Here is a 15,044-nt window from a genome sequence, read left to right on the forward strand (position 1 = left end):
AGTGCCCAGGGATGATCAAAGAGCAGCGGTTGGATGCTGGGGCTCCAGGGGGACTCCAGAGCTGCAGCTCCTCCACAGTAAAGGCCATTAAAACGAACGGGAGTGCAGCTCAGCCCTTCCAGGGGATCATTGCCAGGTGTTAATCTGCCCTGTGCTCCCCGTTCCAGCGAGAGGGGAGGTGACGGTCCGGGGTCAAACACTGCTGGTGGCTGTTCAGTCTGGAATCGGGAGAGGTGCAATCCTCCAGCGCTGAAGGACAAGTCACAGGCTCACCTGTCCTGCCCAGCTCCTCCTCTCTCATGAGGTCAGGAAGCTCAGGGTGCTGCGTTAATAAAACAACCCCACTCCCATCACTCACTGCCGCCTTTATCTGTTCCAGACACCTCTTGCTGCCAACAGCCCTGTTCTATTTTTACGGAGCAAATGCTTTCACGGCTCCGCTTCCCTGTGCTGCCCACTTGATGTGTTGTTCACACCTCGTTTACTCTTCACACCCTCAAGGACCTGGCCGTGGAAAGGATCCCTCCCCTGGAACCGGAGGACAAATAGGAACCAGAGTTGCTGTCAGCACTTGTGGCTCTGGGGGGACAGGAGGGAAAAGGGCAAGGGGGGTATCTTTACTCCTTCAGCTGCTGCCCTGATTATCCCTTCTCTCCTTGTAACCAGTTCGCAGTGGAAGCCATCAAGAAGAGCATCCCCTCAGCCAGGGCCTGAATTACTGCATCCCAGCTGGAACTCTCCTGAAATTCTCCATGCGGGAGCACAACCTCCCACAAGGGGTCCAGTGTATCCACAGAGGAAGTTTAAGACTCACAGTCCCAGATGAATAATTTAATAACTGAACAAACTTTCCAGATGTGCTAAAGATTCCCTTGTGTAATCACTGGGATCACAGGGGCCAGGCTGGGTCAGCTCATCCAGAGTCTTTAGGGTTGCCATGCAGGAAACACATCCCTGTCCTTCAGCACTTGCTAAGGCTGCAGCAAGATGTGCTCCAAGTGTGGCTACTAAACCAAGTGTAGTCTTGGAAATATTCCCAAACCATCCATCTTAGTGACAATTAGGTCAGAAATATGAATCCTTTGTTATCAGTTCAGAGTTTTTCCAGTAACTTTCTACTTAATCTTTGGAATGTGCACTATTCAAAGAGAGAGGACCACAAATTTAATTGGGATGGGAACATATGCATAAGACCAATATAATTTGACTTTAAGGAATGATCCCAGTATTTAAAACCTATCAGTTTTGCCCTCCACCTCAGTTAATAATAGCATAGGTGCAAAAGCAATCAGCCACTTCTCTTGGGATGACCCAAAGCTGCTGGGGCTGTGTGGGGCTCTGGAAGGGCATTTGGGCACCTGCAGGTCAGAACATTGTGTGCAGATGCCCTGCTGAATGCAGCCTGGCTGTGAGTTCCCACTCTAAGAATAAACACTTCCTAAAAATAAACCTGTGCTCTCCTGGCTTTCTCCTTCTTCTTCTTCTTTCCTTTGTTTTCTTTCTCTATTTGTTTTCTTTCTCTCTTTCCTTCTGCCCACCTATCCAGCAATCTTCTCATCTTCACTTTGTGCAGATCAAATATTCCCAAAATCCCTTCTCCAGCCTCCCAGCACACAAAGAAAACTACAGCACTTTTAAGTTCACTTTCTAAAATCACAGATATGAAAATAAGCCACTTTGGAGCCAAGCCTCTGTTTTACAATCATTCACAAAGCCTGTAATTCCATCTTTATAACCATCAGCAGACTGTGTAAGGAGTGAATCACTGAATTGATTTGGATGAGGAAAAGGCAGCTTTTCCATGTCAGAATTACAACAGGAAGAATTCAGAACTTATTTTCAACTGAAAAACAAATGAAATGGTTCAGAGACTCCAGAATAGTCACAGGGAGGAGATGGACAACTACCACAATAACACAAAGTTCAACATCATAGAGCCTTTCCCTTGTTGTCATTTCAAGTCAGGTGTCCCTCCATCCCTCAGTCTCCCTAAGGAGAACAGCAATATTGGCACAAAGGGCATGAGAAATTTCTAAGACTTTCCTTTTTTGCACCCTCACTTCCCACTCTTCCTAAAGGAACGTTCCAAGCCCAAGGGGAAGTTACCAATACCCCACAGGTTACAGGTAAGGGGTTTGGTTCTTTCCTCTGTCATGATGAGCAGGGCCAAAATCTTCATCTCTCACTGAGTGGTCATTTTGGAAATCCAGCTGGATCTGCCTCAAGGGAACATGCTTTTCCCAAGCCAGCAGAGCATGGATCTCACTGACAATTATTGAGCACCTTTTGTACTCAGCCTCTCCTCTCTCTCATGCAGAGCAACATCAGGTTAAGTGTTGTCATCCCAGCTTTTCTCTTCCCACAATCCAGCTCTTCCACATCAGCAGGGATGGGGACAGCCCTCCCCAAATGTATTATTTCATTGAATGTTTCCAACCAGGCTACATTTTTCATGGTCTTTATTTGGATCAATCACACTAAAAGCTGATGTAGCATTATTTAATCTTTGACAGGGGGAGAATTAAGATACAGGTTTATTCACTTACAGAAAATGTCAGACTAGAATTAGACGATCACTTAAGGGATTGAACTTAACTACTATGAGAGCTGCTTTTTCAAGCAGAAAATGTTAATATTCTTGCCTTGTTTTTCCCTGGGTTCTGGTGGCATGAAAATGGGATTTATTAGAACCAGGAGTAAGTTTGGGGTAAATTATGCTGTTCTTTTCTTCAGTGCAAACAACTGATAGCTGAATATTCAGCACCAAACAGCACTAGGCTGGGTCTGGGAGCACCCTGGGTAGTGCACACTGACACAGTGGAATTTTAAAGACTTCTGCCTGAGGGCAAGTGAGATTGGCTGTGCAGTCTGGGTCTGGTCTGGCTTCTGACAGTGCTGGGAGCTGATTTACAGAGCCAGGACAGCTCCTCTGCAGCTGAGGCTTTCCACACACCGAGCACAGAAGGATGGAATTCAACACCAGGTACTCCAAGAGATCATTCCATGGACATCCCAGGATGGAATGGAGCTGTCCATGAGCCAGAACTTTGTCCTGGGGCCCAAGGAGGCCAGTGGTATTGCCAGGGAAGCACTAGGAGGAGCACTGCCAGCAGGTCAGGGAGGGATCCTGCCCCTGTGCCCAGCCCTGGAGGCACATCTGGAGTGCTGTGCCCAGCTCTGGAGGCACATCTGGAGTGCTGTGCCCAGCCCTGGAGGCACATCTGGAGTGCTGTGCCCAGCCCTGGAGGCACATCTGGAGTGCTGTGCCCAGCTCTGGCTCCTCCTGGAGCGGGGCTAGTGGAGGCTGCAGAGCTGAGGAAGGGCCTGGAGCAGCTCCGTGCCCAGAAAAGGCTGAGGGAGCTGGGGCTGCTCAGCCTGGAGAGGAGCCCCAGTGAGAGGGGCCTCAGCCCTGGCTGTCCCTGGCTGTCCCTGGCTGTCTGTCCCTGTCTCTCCCTGTGTGTCCCAGTCTGTCCCTGGCTGTCTGTCCCTGTGTCTGTCTCTGTGTGCAGGGGTCAGAGCAGGCCCAGGCTCTGCTCCAGGCCCAGCAGTGCCCCCAGAGGCACAGGCAGGCCCTGAGCCCAGCAATTCCCCCTGCACAGGAGGCACAACTCCTGCCCTGGGCAGTGCCCAGCCCTAAGAGGCTGCCCAGGGAAGGTGTGGAGTCTCCTCCCTGGAGATATTCCAGAACATGGACACACTTCTGTGCCCTGTGCTCTGGGATGGCCCTGCTGGAGCAGGGAGCTGGACCTGGTGACCCTCTGAGGCCCTTCCAGCCTGACCCATCCTGGGATTTTGTGGAAATCTTCTCCTCTTGATACACTTGCCTGGGTCAGGAGGCTCCCTGCAATTATCACTAAATTAATAGCAATTAAATACCTCAATAATGAACAAGCAGCTCTGTAGACCTTGGTCCTGTGCTGTGCTGAGTTCCCACTGATGAAACACCCAGGCACTGATATTTCCTCTGCACCATTCAGGGCCCAAGCAGCACAAACAGCCCTGGGAGTGTGGAGCTGGGATGGGGAACACCAGCAGCTCCCCAGGAACCCCTCCTTTCATCTCCAGCCAGGCCTGAGCCACTGCTGCCCAGCCTCCTGCACCTCGCAGGGAGCTCTGGTGAGGAGGGGGTTAACAAGCAGCCACACACGTTTTCCTCCTCCCTAGCTGAGTTCCCCCCAGTCCAAGCAACAGCCTGTGTTCCAGCATGGATCTCCTCTTCTCACTCCAGGGTCACAGACTGCCAGCCTTGTTTTAATGAGCTGTGTCCTGCAAATTTCACAGTCACTTCCAGTCTAATAAGGGAACCCACAGGGGTGGTGTTTTCAATTTGCTCCTCTTTCCTGGAGAGTTTGTGCCATACATCACACAGAGCAGCTCACAGCTGGTGCAAAGAGAAAAGAATTAGCTTGTATTCCCCACGCAGGGGTTTTATAATTCAATATTTATTAAGATTGGGGTCCTCTCATTTGAAAGGCCAAACAGTTTGTTTTACTATGTGTGGGATAGATTACGTTAATATAGTGAACAAGGGCTTCCAAGAACTAATTTAGTGAGGGTGTTGAAAAGCCCTGCACATGATAGAAATATTATGAACAAGTAAGAATCCTTAATACTTTGTCTAACCAAGCCCTATGCATACAAATTAAACATAATTGGAAATCCTGTTCCAACCATCAGACTAAGGGCTACTTTACAACTGAAATGACACCTAAATGTCTAATTTTAATTTTAAATTCACTCTATAAAAGCACAGCCTGATTGTTTTCCTCTCTTCGAAAGAAGATTTGTGAAAAACGGGCAAATCTAAGCTTTACTTAAATGTATATGAATGAACACAGCTTTCAGCTGAAGCTCATTGCAAAGCAGAACTCCTTGAATATTCATTAATTCTTCCAGACATCTGATATTCCCCTGTACGCACAGTAGCACAATACTATTGCTCAGTAAATAATACCAGAGTCCCATGAGAAATTCAGAGATTTGGTTTCAACTTTTAATCTAAAAGCACTGTGAAATATTCCATCATTTTGGAATATTGACTATATCAATATTCACATAGAAAACTTTGTATTAGAGCCACAGATCTGGAAAAACCCTCTAGGACCACCAACAGCAGCCACCTGGCAACAACAGCCCAGCACAGCCAAGGCCACACTAAACCATGTCCCCAGGTGCCACAGAATGGGAATTGCACCCTCCACCCTCCCTGCCCTGGGCAGCTGTGGAAGGGCTGGACAATCCTTTCAGTGAAGAAATTGTCCCCAGTATCCACCCTGAGCTGCCCTGGCCCAGCCTGAGGCCGTTCCCTCTGCTCCTGTCCCTGTTCCCTGGAGCAGAGCCCGGCCCCCCCGGCTGTGCCCTCCTGGCAGGAGCTGTGCAGAGCCACAAGGGCCCCTGAGCCTCCTTTGCTCCAGGCTGAGCCCCTGCCCAGCTCCCTCAGGGATTCTCCATTCCCTTCCCAGTTCCATTCCTGCCCTGGACACGCTCCAGCCCCTCCATGTCCTCCTTGTCAGAGGGGCCCAGGGCTGCCCCAGCAGGGCCAGCACAGGGGACAATCCCTGCCCTGGGCCTGTGGCCACCCCACAGCTGGCACAGCCCAGGGGCCAGTGGCCTATTGCCCACCTGGCTCGTGTCCAGCCACTGGCACAGCAGCCCCCGGGCCATTCCCAGCCCCTCTGCCCCAGCCTGGAGCTCTACAGGGTTGGTGTGACTCCGGTGCAGGAGCTGGTGCCCGGCCTTGGTGGCCCTGTTGGATCCGGGGTCCAGCCCTGCCCATCCCTCTGCAGAGACCCTGCCCTGCAACACAGCCAGAGCCAGAGCCACACCAGAGCCAGAGCCAGAGCCAGAGCCAGAGCCAGAGCCAGAGCCACACCAGAGCCAGAGCCAGAGCCAGAGCCAGAGCCAGAGCCAGAGCCACACCAGAGCCAGAGCCAGAGCCAGAGCCAGAGCCAGAGCCAGAGCCAGAGCCAGACCACAGCCAGAGCCAGAGCCACACCAGAGCCACACCAGAGCCACAGCCAGAGCCACACCAGAGCCACAGCCAGAGCCAGAGCCACACCAGAGCCACACCACAGCCACAGCACAGCCAGAGCCACAGCACAGCCAGAGCCACAGCCAGACCAGAGCCACACCAGAGCCAGAGCCAGAGCCAGAGCACAGCCAGAGCCAGAGCCAGAGCCAGAGCCACAGCCAGAGCCAGAGCCAGAGCCAGAGCCACACCAGAGCCAGAGCCAGAGCCAGAGCCAGAGCACAGCCAGAGCCACACCAGAGCCAGAGCCAGAGCCAGAGCCAGAGCCACACCAGAGCCACAGCACAGCCAGAGCCAGAGCCACACCAGAGCCAGAGCCAGAGCCAGAGCACAGCCAGAGCCAGAGCCAGAGCCAGAGCCAGAGCCACACCAGAGCCACAGCACAGCCAGAGCCAGAGCCACACCAGAGCCAGAGCCAGAGCCAGAGCACAGCCAGAGCCAGAGCCAGAGCCACACCAGAGCCACACCAGAGCCAGAGCCAGAGCCAGAGCACAGCCAGAGCCAGAGCCAGAGCCAGAGCCACAGCCAGAGCCAGAGCCAGAGCCAGAGCCACAGCCAGAGCCAGAGCCAGAGCCAGAGCCAGAGCCAGAGCAGCCAGAGCACAGCTACAGCCACAGCCACAGCCACAGCCACAGCAATCCCACACCACAGCCACAGCCACAGCAATCCCACACCACAGCCACAGCCACAGCCACCCACAGCCACACCAATCCCACAGCCACAGCAATCCCACAGCCCCAAACACCCATGCACACCCACCCCATCCCCTCACCCACACCCACCCCGCTGGGTGGCACTGGCAGGGGCGCCCTCCATCCCTCCATCCCCTCCCCATGTTCTCCAGAAGGACATTGACTGGGCCCGGTGCCAGGCTGAGCCCTGGGGAGTGCCAGCCCTGCCCAGCTGGGTTTAACCCATTCCCCGCTGTGCTGGGGGTTACCTGAGCACACCGGCCGGGCACCAGCAGAGGTTTATTAGCAGAATACTCTGGGAAATGCTGGCAGAGGCTTTACCAAAGCCCAGGTATGGGGACCCACAGCCTGTCCCTCCCCCAGCAGTGTCTGCTGGGTCCTCTTAGGGCTTCTCCATGGCTGGGGGGGCTTGGCCAGCACTGCTCCTGCCTCTGGCACCAGCTGGGGACTCCTGGCAGCTCCCTCTGCTCCCCGGGCTGGAGCCCCCTGTGCACCCCCTCCCTGCTTTACAGCCATTCATCCCAGTGCCTGCATTTGAGATTGTCCCTCCCAGCATTTGGGAATTTACCTGCTCTATTGAACAGAATGAAAAGATTTAATTTAGTGAGATTTGGCATTAGCTCGTGCTTCTCTGCTGTCCATTGGTGTCAGAACTGAGCTGTGGATCCATTCCAATAAATGTTTGTACAAACATGTTTGTATACAGATTCATGCAGGCTATAAATTCAGCGTGAGGCACTTCTCACTGAAACATGCACTGTGACTCACCAAAAACATGAAGAGGATTTCATTTTTTTGAGGGAAGAATTTTTTAATTAGCCAGTAAAGTTCAGGAGACAACACATCATCCAAGAGTGGACAAAGGCTGCTGTTAATTGGTAGGAATCTCTCAAATGAAGAGCAGCTAATGGAAGTATTTTTTTATCTGTCTCTCCCAAATATTCCTGGTTTGGATGTTTTCTGCATAAACTGTTCGAGTTAATGTGATTATTCAGTTAAATGAGTAACAAGAAGAGATTCCTCAGCAAAGGGTGTGGCAAACATGTTAAACACGCCTGGAAAACTTCAACATGTCTCCATCATACCCAAATCCCAGCACGTGCTCCTGCTTTTTGCACAAACTGGAAAGAGAGCCAGCCACTCAAGAACCAGGAGGTGCAGAGGGGCTTTCCAGTGACCAGTGCTCACCTTCTGGTGTGTACAGGAGACTGAGCCACACTTAGACCCTTGCAGGTCGGCAGTGAGGCTCATGTTCATGCACCCACTGTACAGTTCTCATGGGCTCAGGGAGATATTATTAACCTTAAACCCAAGTTTAATCTTCCATGTCCTGCTGGAAAATCTCAGAATGTCAAGGAAAAAATTCTCTCAAGTGATTCTGGAGTGACTTTCTGTGGCCTGGAGAGCAGAAGAACATGGTGTGGAAAACAAAGAAAACCAGCTTTACCTCACACCACAGTTAATAAAAATTAAATGTCAGACGGGACAAGAAAAAGTGATGTGGTAACATACAGAGGACAGGATCCATGAGAGACTCTGAGTAATGAAAAGGTCAGGGGAACCTATAAATAAAGCCTGAGGCATGCGAGGTCTGGGGAGGCAGGGAGCTCATCAGGGAGTACAGAAACTCAGGCAATTAATGGATATGTTTTATGTAAATGGAGCAATTACTGTTCCAGGTATGGAACCTGCTTTTTCTCAGAACTCTACAGACCCTCCCTGTCCTCCCCCAAAACACAGCAAGGGCTGATCACGGTCCCTGTAAGACTGGACTGTGCAGGGACAGCTCAGCCTGGGGATGAGGAGCCATTCCCACCTGTGCCAGGCTGCCCCGTGCAGGTGTGTCCCAAAGCCCAGCTGGGATGTTGTTTGTAGGCTGTAGGAGTGACTGACAGGGGTGGGACGGGACAGACGGACAGAGATGAGAGATCTCTGGAGCCAGGTCTGGGAACTTGGGGCTCATTGCAAAGGGCCTGGGTGCAGGGCCCTGCTGGGAGCTGCCAGCCACAGCTCAGAGCAGGCCCAAAGAAGGAGAGAGAGGGAAAGAGAGAGAAGGCAAGAGTGTGATAAAGAGGATGAGAGAGCGAGGAAGAGTAAAAGAGAGCGAAGTTCCCGTTACAATACCATAAATCTTCTTCTGTGCTGAACATTCTATTTCTCTCTAACCTAATCTAGTACAAGATACAAATCCTATAGCATTTACATACAGCCTATAAGAATCATTACATCACCATCCTGTGTTACATTTTAAACCCTAAAAACCCCTCTTTGGGTCCCTTCTGCCAAGCTGTAGGGTCTGCTCTGCCCCTTGGGCCTGTCTGCAAGCAGAGGGAATTGTTCCATCAAAAGGGGATCACCTTCAGCCAGCCACACCATTGTTTTCCAGTTGTTCAGTAACTGAGGGATCTCAAAGCTTGCTTTCGTTTCAATCTCACTTATAGTTTCTATATCCTCAAAATCTTTTGCCAGGCAATCATATTTATAAGGCTTTCCTGTTTCATCTTCCCCAACAGTGGACCCCACCTTCTGAATGGAAAATCCTGAGGGCTTGCAGCTTTTCAGGCATGAAAAGTCCCAGGTTTGCATGGTTGCATGGTTGATATTCCCAGGGCTTTCCTCCCTGGTTTGAGTCTCCAATTCAGTCCCCTCTATAGGACAGAGTTTTTCCTGGCTCTTTATCCCCAGCATCCATGCACAGAGAGCTGTCCCACCCACCACTCAAGGGCTGTGCAATGTCCTGTGGCAGTGCCCCACCCCGCTGTTGTACAAATCTGGATGAACAAACAGATTAAATTGCAGCCATAAAGCCCCAGCTCGAAAAACCAACCTATTTAAAATTCAGGACATGCTCATGGGCCTTCTTGAGCAGGAGCCTAAACAGATCCCACAAAGCCACAGGTGTGAGCACTGAATTGTGTGGGGTCAGTGGGCGGCAGGGACAAACCCAGGGCTCAGAGTCAGCCCCTGGTTATGGTGCCTTCCCCACATTGTTTGGAGTGAGGGGCAGCTCTTTGTGCTGGGGTGGCTGCTCAGGGACACCAGCCAGGACCAGTTCCTCACAGGGCTCACAGGGCTGAATTTTGGATGTGTAATGCAGGAGGAGCAGCACAGGTGTTGAAGTTTGGATGTGTAATGCAGGAGGAGCTGCACAGGTGCTGAAGTTTGGGTGTGTCATGCTGGAGGAGCTGCAGAGGGGCTGAATTTTGGATGTCTCATGAAGGATGAGCAGCGCAGGTGCTGATTTTGGAGTGGAATGCAGAAGGAGTTGCACAAGTGCTGATTGCTGGGGGTATAATGCAGGAGGAGCTGCACAGGTATGGATTTGTGGGTGTGTAACTCAGGAGGAGTTACACAGGTGCTGAATTTTGGAGTGGAATGCAGGAGGAGCTGCACAGGTTCTGAATTTTGGATACAGAATGCAGGAGGAGCTTCACAGGTGCTGAATTTTGGATGTGTAATGCAGGAGGACTCACACAGGGGCTGATTTGTGTGTGTGTGATGCAGGAGGAGCTGCCCAGCTCAGGCTCTGCAGACACAAGCCCAGGAGCTGAGCTCTCGTGGCAGCAGATGGGGAGAGGAGCTGTGTGGGTGAAGCACAGGGCAGCGAGCAGCCCTGATCCCATAAAACCAGACATCCCGAAACCCAGCATGGCAGAACAGCTCCTCTCCCTGTCCTAGCAGCCCCATGAGCCCTGCCCTGGCCCTGCTCCCTCTCTGTGCCCCAGTGCCATTTCTGTCCCTTTATCTGCCTTGGCAGCATGGAGAGGCTTTGCCAGGGAAGGACAAAGCCCTCCTGGGCTCCCTGGAAGGGTCCAGCAGGCCAAGGCTGTCTCTGCCTGCACCTGGCACTGCCTCCCCTCCTTCTATTCTGGGAGCAGGGAAGCAGCTGAGCCCTGCTGTGACTGGAGGCAGATGGGGCACGGATTCAGCGGCTCTGCTGCTCATTTGTTTGGCACAAAAATGACGGGCACGCAATGGAACAAGCGGCAGCACACACAGGGTGAGCACCCAGCAGCTTCCCCCATCATTCATTTTCCTGTTACTGTGAGTTTTTCTCCTCATTCAGGGATAAATCTGCAGCAATGCAAAGGGTTGAGTTGTCAGCCTGATTCTCCCCAGGTGCTTTTACGTCTATTGCTCTGATTTCCTACAGTGCATTTCTTGCACTTTTGGGAGGTGGGAATGGCTGTGTCCTGCTCAGTGAGTTGCACACTGGGACATGAGGCACTTCTGAGTTCTAGGTTTTTTCACTATATCTTCAGATCAGTCTATAAAATTAACTGTAGTCAAAATGAAAAGTCTTAATATGCATAAATATGGGAATTCATACTGGAGAAAGAAGCACCCAAGGCACACAGGGCAGCTTGGCCCTCCACAAATTGTGGAAGCATTTGCTCCTCTTTGGGATGGAAATATGTTTTTTATTAACCTGGCATTATCTGCATTTAGTTTTCATCTCTAAATCACACAGGATATGAGGACCTGAGTAAAATTAAGAAAGAACAGATTTTAAGATTAATATTTTTTGACATCCATCCCCAAAACCTTCATCAACCAGGACAGTGTATTCGGTGGTTCTCAGCCTAACCCATAGCAGCTGTTTGTACACACAGTAAAAACACAATCTCTTTCAATCTGATGAAAATCCCATAAAGGAAAATATAATGAAAGAAAGATGGGTCAAAAATATGATTCATTTGCACTCCTAAAATGCAGACTAGTCTTGCTGAATTTGCACATTGTAACTGTAAAAGGCATGAAATCCTTAAAATATTCCTGCAATGGTCTTATGCTGAATGAAGAGCTTTATGAATATTTCAATTACAAGATGAGGCATGAAAGGATAGAGTTGTTTCAATTTTGAATCACCCTTCCTTAAATAACTTGCCCTATTTGGTAGGAAACGAGACTCAGTTAAATCTGACACAGACTGGGTAAGGATGGAGCTCCCTGAGCTGGAACCCCCTGGCTGCCCCCCTTTGCTGCTTGGAACAGAGCAGCCCTGGCTCCACTGAGCAGACACAGAGCCCTTGTCACCCCTGGGGCAAACAAGCCCTGTCTGATGGCTCCAGGCCTCCCCTCCTCCTCCTCTGCTGCTCTTTACAGTATTTGGTAAATGAAAGGCTCAGCTCTTTGCTGTGCAGTGCTACACCTGCCCCTCTTTGCATCGGGAGGCCATCCTGTCCTTTTGGGATTTGAGAGATGCCCAGAGGGCAGCAAATCCACTGTGCTGAATGGATCAGCTCCTTTCTATTCCCAGGTACAGAAAGGCCCCTGATTTCCTCCTCAGCCCTACTCAGAGATAGACCATGATGCAAATACTCATGAGTTAAAGCAGAGCTTTACAACCATTTCATGTCCTGATTTTCATATCACCAACCCAACCAAAATACAGCTCTGATTTTGAGAGTTACTCCTGGTTTTACTGGAGTTAATGAAACCAGGCTATTGTTGTTTTTTTTTTTCATTCATTCTTTCAGATCACCCAATTGAACCAGAGTCTGTATTTACCCACACCTTCAGTGCTTGCTAAACTGGAGCAGCTCTAGAATTGCATCCACCCCAACATGTGAAGCACAGATTTTAGAGGAACTTTGGATTTCAGCTTCTTGGGAAAGTAGTTCCATGTTTGTGCTGCCTGGTTCCAGCTAAGCAGGACAGCTCAGTCCTGCAAGGAGAATAACAAACTTCCTTCAGCAAAGCTGCAGAATCAGATTTCACTTTTCAGCAGAAATGATCCACCACCACCAGTTCAGCACAGACACCCCTGTGTGCATTTTCTTATGCACAACAGTGTCTCAAAGTGCAACTTTTCCTCCACTCCCTAAGGGAGGATTTAAAAAACGAGTTCAGGTCTGATAGTTGTTGGCAAAGCTGAAGGACACACTGGGCTCCCTGAAACCTTTCCCCATTTCCCTGAGAATGATCACCCAAAATGAAATCAGAACTCAGCCCTGACTTCCTCATGGAATAAAATGCCAGACTCTGGATTCTGCTGCTCCTCACAGCCACCAAAGAGACCAAGCACCCCTGGAAATGGAGCCTGACTGGTGCCACTCCAGCAGACTCTCAGGAGTTCACCACTGCTTCCCTGGCCTTTGAATGGAACCACTGCTCTGAAAGCTTGCCTGGTTTCCTTGTACCTTAATTAAGCATCTTCTCTGTCCTCCACCACACTGCTGTTTAACACATCCTGGCAACCTGCCCCTCATATATTGCAGGAGATATGGCTGGCAGCAAGCAGAGCTTATCACTGGGTATTAATTACTTGAGCATAAATAACATTCCCTTTTCTCTCAGGTCCATGATCCACCCTTTCTGATGGAAATATATTCATAGTAACAAGGGAGAGAAAACAATGGGGCTGTAAATTTAAGCCTAAAATGAGTGATGAGTCTTGCAATGGGTGAAGATTAAAACTAGAATAATGAAAATGAAAAATAAGGTACATTTCTAAGAGGGATATTGATTAACCCCTGCCCAGAACCATCTGCCAAGGAAAAGGCTGGGTTTTTCCACTCTATCTTCAGATCAGTCTAAGAAATTTAACTCCAGTCAAAATGAAAATTCTTAATATGCATAAATATGGGAATTCATATAGGAGAAAGAAGCACCCAAGGCACACAAGGCAGCTTGGCCCTCCATGAGCACCAGCGGCACTGCCCAAGGACAGAACAGCTCAAAGGCTGGGGCTGGGAAAGCAGCTGATCAAATAAACCACGGGGTGTGCAGGGCTCCCTCCCAGGGTATTCCCAAAGCCTCCCAGAAACCCCAGCTGAGCACAGAGCCTCTGCTGTGCTCCCCCTGCCTCTCCACTGCCCCCTCAGCTCTGCCTCAGAGAGGTGCTGCCCACCCTCCCTGCACAGGGAGGAGAATAAAGCACAGGAAATGCAGCTTTTGGCTGCTCCAAAGTTCTCATGGGTGATTGCAGGGCAGGAGCACACCCTGGCATCCAACCCCTTCTGCTCTGCACTGCTGAGGGTGTTTGCGCTGTGCCATGTGGGCTGTGCCTCTGTGCTGCTGGGAAATGCTCTGAGGGTGCAGCTTTGCCTGCTGGGGACACACAGTTTGTGGAGAGGCACCTGGGCTCATGTTTAATAAGCCAGCCCTCAGGTGCTGTGTTAAAATGCAGCGTTCAGGTGGAAATGTTTGCACACACAACACTGGCAGCTTCTGAGAGCTCCTGTTATGCTTAAGTGGCTCCTACATGAGTTGTGGATGGATTCTGTTGTGACTTTGCCTTATCAGTGATACATTCATAAAGCAGATGTTTTCCATGTTTTGAATATGTATTTTTAGCTTGTTTACTGGGTCCATTATAGAAATGGTTATTCATGGGTGAATAGCATGCTTACAGGTTATAAATGTTTCTTGTGGAGTATTAGTTAACATTTTTAAAAGTACACTGATGAGTGTAGAGTTTATATGGGGTATTTACGTGGGTGGATGTATCTGTGTGAGTTATTTCAACTCCCAAAAGAGATGCAGCTTTGTATCTAAATGTTAATTACAGCAAAGAGTGGATCTTTTATGCTTTTATTCCCATGGTTTATTGTCCTGCACGCGCTGGTGAACAGCAAGGAAACGGATCCAATTGTCAGAGAGGACAACTCTGGAAGAGGTGCTCTCCCGCACTTTCAGGAAAGTTCAATACACTCACTAAATTAAAACTCTTTCAGGAAAAGGACAACCCTGGGGCCTGCCTGACAGGCTTTGGAAGGGGTCCCTGAACCCCCAGAAGTGATGGCCAGGCTGCACAACTTGAAAATATGGTTTGAAAATAGAGGAAGCGTGTAGGGAGCCCCCAGCCCTGGGGGACCCTCTGCTCTGGATCTGCTCATCTCAATGAGGAATGCAGGAGGGTGTTTCTCCATCCTCCAGAACCAGGGAAATTCCTGGGCTCAGCTCATGCAGACACAGCTTGAAACCTCAATTCAGGAAGTCACTGGGGCACAGTTGCAGATTGCAAACACAGAACATGCCTTGTGCTGCCCCCCATGCCCTGGGATGGATTTTGCAGACAACCCAAACTCCTTACAGGAGGATATATGAACTCCCAGACTCGACAGTCTTAGGAAGGAGCAGCTTTGTGGGATGAGATCTCAAGGGCAGTGAGCAGACTAAAGAGCTTCTGGGATATTTGCAGGTGGCCATTTTCTCTCTGGGAGGCAAGAGCCAGGAAGGAGCAACGTGCAGAGGGGGTTCAGGGCCATTTTCCAGGCTCTGTCTCTGGCCTCACAGGAGGCACCCATCAAACCTCTCTCAGGTCCAGCTGAGCTGGACAAGGCACTCCCTGGGCAGGGTTTCTGTAACATCCCACTGAG

The sequence above is a fragment of the Molothrus ater genome, chromosome 22 (genome assembly GCF_012460135.2).
Source record: "Molothrus ater isolate BHLD 08-10-18 breed brown headed cowbird chromosome 22, BPBGC_Mater_1.1, whole genome shotgun sequence".
NCBI classification, from domain to species: Eukaryota; Metazoa; Chordata; class Aves; order Passeriformes; family Icteridae; genus Molothrus; species Molothrus ater.